We start from the raw sequence: 6,000 nt of genomic DNA on the forward strand, positions 1-6,000 counted from the left end.
CCCGGTACCGGTACCCTAACCCGGAACCAGATGCATTACCAGACCCAACAGGTACCAGGTGTGGTACTGGGTGCAAACCGGGCCTGGATGCACTACTGGACCCAGTACCAGATGCGGTATGGGGCTCAAACCAGGCCTGGATGCTGTACTGGATGGGAACCGGTTAGGGCTCTGGTTTGCTGGTTCCAGTTTGCGGCCCGGAGGTTGGGGACCCATGATTTAATGACATTTAATGGGAACAGCCACCATGTCAAAAAACAAGTTGGGGACACCTAAAACATATTTTTTTTTTTTGACGCAAAGTAGTCCTTAACCAAACATCAATATCTGACGAGTTGGGAGTGAGTATGTGTTGCTTTAAGAGCTGTAATGCTCCATTCACAACATGCATGTGTCATGCGTTTGAGGTCAGACTGAATGCACATTTAGCATATGGGGTTCACATCGGACAGTAACTACCCAATACCAATGCTTGTACTCACAGTTGGAAGCTGGTTGATAGAAAATTGTGAATCTTGCTTCAGATTTTTTCTTTCACAACTCTATGTCAATATATGAAAGACGCTGTGTCATAGAATTCCAGCCGGATGCAAACCACAATTATGAATTTATCCTATATGATGACTTTTCAAATGGTTGGCATTCCCCTGAATACGACAAAATCCAAGTCCCTGATTGGTCAAAGTTCAAGTGGTTTGGTTTTCAATGTCTCTTCAATGGCCACACGTTTTGTACATAGATCCCGAAAAGGACTTAATCACTTGTGCAGCAAAGCATGGCTGTGAGACTTTTGAACCCAGAGGTCTGAAACCTATATTTACGTAGACTTTTTATTGGAAGTGGTCGTTTCAACGTGTGTTGCCAAGGGCAGTGTGAACATAGCTTAAGACAGTGTTGGAGGCATGACAGAAAAGTTCAAGTGGAGGTAAGACTACAAAAATTATCAGCTTTGAGCCCGTTCTTATTACTGTGGTGATGGACAGACTAACAGTTAAGGTGAAACGGGAAGCTCTGGGGATCAGGATGTTTGCAGATGACATTGTGATCTGTACTGAGAGTGTGAACTTGGAGGTTTGGAAAGGAGAAAAAGGAATGTCAGGTGGAGCAAAACAGAATATCTGTGGGTAAATGAGAGGAACTCAAGTTGAACGGTTAGATTACTGGTAGAAGGGGTGAAGAAGGTGGAGGACCTCAAGTACTTAGGGTTAATAGTCCATAGGAATGGAGTGATAAAAAGCGGAAGAGGGTGGTACAGGTGGAGAAAAGTGTCCAATCTGTGCAATGAAAGAAGACTTGAGAGTGAATGGTAGTGCTGGGCGGATCAATCCAAAAATATTGATATTGGTATCAATATTGGTGATATCGACAGGTATCGGAACGACACCCAAATGCTCAGTATCGCCCACCCGTAGTGAATGGTGTGAGAGAAGAAGATGACAGAATTAGATGGAGACAGATGACTTGCTGTGATTATCCCTGAAGGAAGCAACTTAAAGATAAAACAATGGATTTACTTGGGTGTGACAGCAGAGGTACTTGGAGCAAACAAGAACATTTTGGTTTTCCACATACACCTCCCTACAAATGAAACTAAATTCGGTTAAACTATCAAATGAAAGCAGATGGACCAAAGTGAGAAAATGTAAGTTTCTCTAGTAGCTCATGGTGAAAGTCCAAAGAGGAGCTACACAGTTTAAAAAAGAGACAAAATACTGGAACAGCTGTTTATAAGACAGAAAAACACAAAAGAAATGAAATAGAGGAAAAGATAGAAAGGTGAACAGACAGGAATTGGGTCAACTTATCTGATTTCAGGTCAGATGAAGGTTTTTCAAAGTTCATGAATAGCTTTAAAGCACAACAATCCACAACAGAAAGTTCCCTAATGTTAGAAATCCATCCATCCATCCATCTTCTTCCGCTTCTTCCCTTTCGGGGTCGCGGGGTTGCCGGAGCCTATCCCGGCTACTGATGGGCGAAGGCGGGGTACACCCTGGACAGGTCGCCAGTCCGTCGCAGGGCCTCAATCACACACACATTCACTCTCACATTCACACCTAGGGGCAATTTAGAGTCACCAATTAACCTATGAAGCATGTTTTTGGACGGTGGGAGGAAGCCGGAGTCCCCGGTGAAAACCCACGCATGCACGGGGAGAACATGCAAACTCCACACAGAAAGGTCCCAGCCGGGATTCGAACCAGGGCCTTCTCGCTGTGAGGCAAGAGCGCTAACCACTGCGCCACCGTGCAGCCCTGTTAGACATATCCCTTCGATATAATTTTAAAGATGATTGACATGTGATTGTTGGGATGTTTTGAAAAGTGGCTTCTCTTCTTATTCCCACTCGACTCTTTCAAAGCTTTAGACTGAGATGTGGAAACATGAACCGAAGATCAACTCTGCTGTTTTCAGAGGCATGGGCGAGATTAACGTTACATTTAGTAATTAAAGTAGATCTGATGGGAAAATCAATGGCGGCTTGTTCATCTCAGCCTAATTGCCAGCAGATTTGAGGTTTTCTTATTGGGATCAAAGCTTTTCTGCTGTGCTTCAGCAATCAAAGAGCAGCAACTAGTAAATGAGGAGTAGATGTGCACAAGAATAAAGCATGCATATCTGTCAGCGTAATGATGGAAAGCACACAAAAGCACACAGCTCCAGGATATGAGCCGACTCAGCACGACAACAGAAGAGATATCTGTTAGAAGCGTGGCCTCCTATCCCACTGCATTATAACGCATCGTTTCTATAACCTCCCCATAAACTGCATCATTATTTGGTTACCCACAGCTGTTGTTGCATTTGAAGTGCAGCAGGCCTTTTCTGAGTGTGTCATTTGCCTCAGATTATCCTCACCTGAAGAAAGTGCTTCCTCTCTGCCGCGCTTGAAAGATGCTCTTTATTTCTAAAAATAAATGCAGCAGAAAGTTCTTGGCGGCGCTTCGGCAACCATGGAGCATCAGATCTGCATCCTCCAGAGCAACAGCAGTTCATTAAAACTCCACCTAATGGCTTACAGCCTCATCCTCTCGTTCCTGCTTTGCAAGTTCCACTGTTCTTGTTGGGTTTGTTAAAAAACACTTACCCAGTTAGACGTCAACTTGAACCATGTAAAGATCCCAAAAGAAACCCTCATGATGAAGGGTGATTGAGTTTTGGTGAAATATTTATTGCTTTTGGTTCTATGTTCCTTCATCAGTTGGTGGTGAATGAGCTGCATAATGTTCTCCATCTTCCACTCACTGTAGATGTTTGCTTCTGAATGGGGTGTTTGGGGGTGTTGACCCATATGGGTGCAATGGGAAGTTTGGAGAGGATTGTAGAGAAAAGCGGCTGCATCTTTACACTTCACAGCAATTTGTAATTGCTTGGGTTACAGTGGAATTCCATTGGAATGGAATCCCACCAATCGCTGCGAAATGTGACACAAGCTGATGGCATTTTCCGGGATTGGAATTTTTACATCTCCAGTGAGCATATTGCACCCTTTAACCTATACTTATTGTAAGTGATTAGAATATGCAATAAGAGAACAAACTCAAATAGTTTAATTTCCACGGCCCTGAATTTCAAAGACAAGGCCACTATAACTGCATTTCAGTCTGACTTAGTTTAAAAAATAACAGAACGAACAAGTGCAGCAACATGAGAGTCGCGAGATAAAACTGGGTCCAAGGTTACCCCGAGGTTTCTGACAGAAGGCCTGACAAAAGAGGCAAGTGGGCCGACTAAAATGTATATATCAATGGGTAACAGACATCCTTCAGCCGCAGGGGTGAGAGGTTCTCTGTATTCGTGGCATATTGGCGGATGCCTTCAGCCCCTAACCCCCTACGAATAAGCGGTATTGTGGTAGGGACACAATACGATTGATGCAATGGCAGATTGCAATGAAGAATACTTATACTTAAGGGGCGTTGTGAAAATAGAACAAACCCGTGTCATGCACGTGGTATTGTGAAGTATAGGTAAGGAAAATGAAAGCTGCATGCACTTAATACATCTGGGCAATTCTGTTGTACGGTGTCCTTTTGATCACAATCTAGTTGTTAGTAAGGTGCATGTACTGGCTCCCGCTGCACGTACAGGCTATGCAGCTGATATGTTTCGTGGTGTTCGAATTCCCACACAAACTACAATCGGATTGTCTACTTTCCTCATTTCTTGTAGTCAGTCTTTACACAAGGAACACATTCTAATCACTTGAACAATACTACTAGGGCTGCCGTACAACTTGCCTGTGTCTTCCCCCTACTTACCCTTGCATGTTGCATAAATGTTTTCTTCAACCTATTATCGCGGTATGGTCAAAGACAAGAATGTGCATGAACTTTCCTTCCTTGTACACATTTGCCCAATTTATGTCCATGTTTATACTCCGTATTCCCACCCATAAGAGCAGTTGTGCTTAAAGCCTAATGTTCTAAAGGCTTAGCTACAAAAACTGAGAATATTTGATCCAAATCCATGTAGAAACCTAAAACCGTACATATACCAGAAGGCTTTTCAGCAGGAGGAGTAAGATGAGTCATGTGCTTGTTCTTGGACTTCAAAATGAGATGTTTCTGGGCTTGAACTTTTGTCCATCAGTTGGCATCAATCCACAGCAGCTTCTTCAAGCAAACCTTCCTATGATTCATTGTGGCTTCCTTGCTTTGCTCAAATATTTAATATTCGACAAATACCCATAAACATTGGAAAAACTTTTGCTCAAGCATATTAGAATTTTTTCAGGCCAAGAAAGAGAAAAAAATGCTTATCCCAGAGCTGATAAGTGATGGAAGATGTTTCTTCCAGAGCTTTTTATGTGGATTAAGTGAGTTTTAAAGCCTCTGGACAACCATAAATGACTGTCAGTCCTTGGAAATAGTTTTATGGCTCTAGGGTTTGTGCATTGCTGTACTGCACCTGAAAGATGGAGGCGGCTCTCAACCTGACGCTTGCAGGTCTCAGAAGCTGCGTGGAGGCATCAATCATGTTTGGCGCAAAGAGGCAGAACGGTTTCCAAACAGAGACGGTTCACGGTTAAAAGGGTTTACATTCACAAGACATCGCAGAGGCACCATGGACCTTCACAGGTCTCTAGCTTCCGGGCGTCATGCAAATATAAAGACAGGGAGGTGCGTATGCACCTTACAGCTTGAAAAAATAATGGATTCTGCTGTAAAGTAATGAGGTCGTTTGATGTGAAGTGTTTAAGTCAAAGTCATTACTTTCTGCCATCATGGCTGACATCTTCAATGAAACAAGATTTCCAACATCCATCTGAAAGGGATCCAGAGACAAAGGAAAAAAAGAATAGACCAGTTATTAGCTGCATGTCAGGATAACATCACATGTTTTGATAGTATGATAAAAACCGGGTGGCATTATTATAATGCTTAAAAATCAAATGATAAAAAGCTGCCGAGACACTGAATCCTAACTTAAAAATATGGGTGAGGCAGTATCATGGTATCGACCAGCACTGCTGCAGGAGAAGCAGTATGGAAACAATACTTTTTTAATTATTTGGTCCAAACCTCAATTTTTTGGGTCATGGTTTTGTTTCAGCTCGACATATAATTTGTGTATTACAAAAACACAGCAAAAAAAATTTAATTGCTAATAAGCAAGCAAAAGTGAATAAAATAAAACTTTAAGTTGGCTTGTTGTAAATTATAAAACAATAAGCAATAAATCCGTCTTCTATTAAACATGACATATGTTTGATACTTTAAATGTAGACCTAAAGGTATACTGTAGGAATGCAACAATACCCCAATTTCCCCAACAATTGGGTCCAATGGTGTGACGTTCAGTCCAGTTTTAACTGAGAATTATGGCATTCTTAATAAAAAACCCATCTAAAATGTGAAGAAATATCGCTGATTAAACTTTGGCTCTGATTCCCTACTTCATTTGGGACAGTTCAGTCCCACCAAAACTCCAAATATTGCCACAAAGTAAGACGATTTGGCAAACGGCAAACTGTCTCTTGATTTTTTACCATAAAAA

The sequence above is a fragment of the Oryzias melastigma genome, linkage group LG11 (genome assembly GCF_002922805.2).
Source record: "Oryzias melastigma strain HK-1 linkage group LG11, ASM292280v2, whole genome shotgun sequence".
Taxonomy (NCBI): domain Eukaryota; kingdom Metazoa; phylum Chordata; class Actinopteri; order Beloniformes; family Adrianichthyidae; genus Oryzias; species Oryzias melastigma.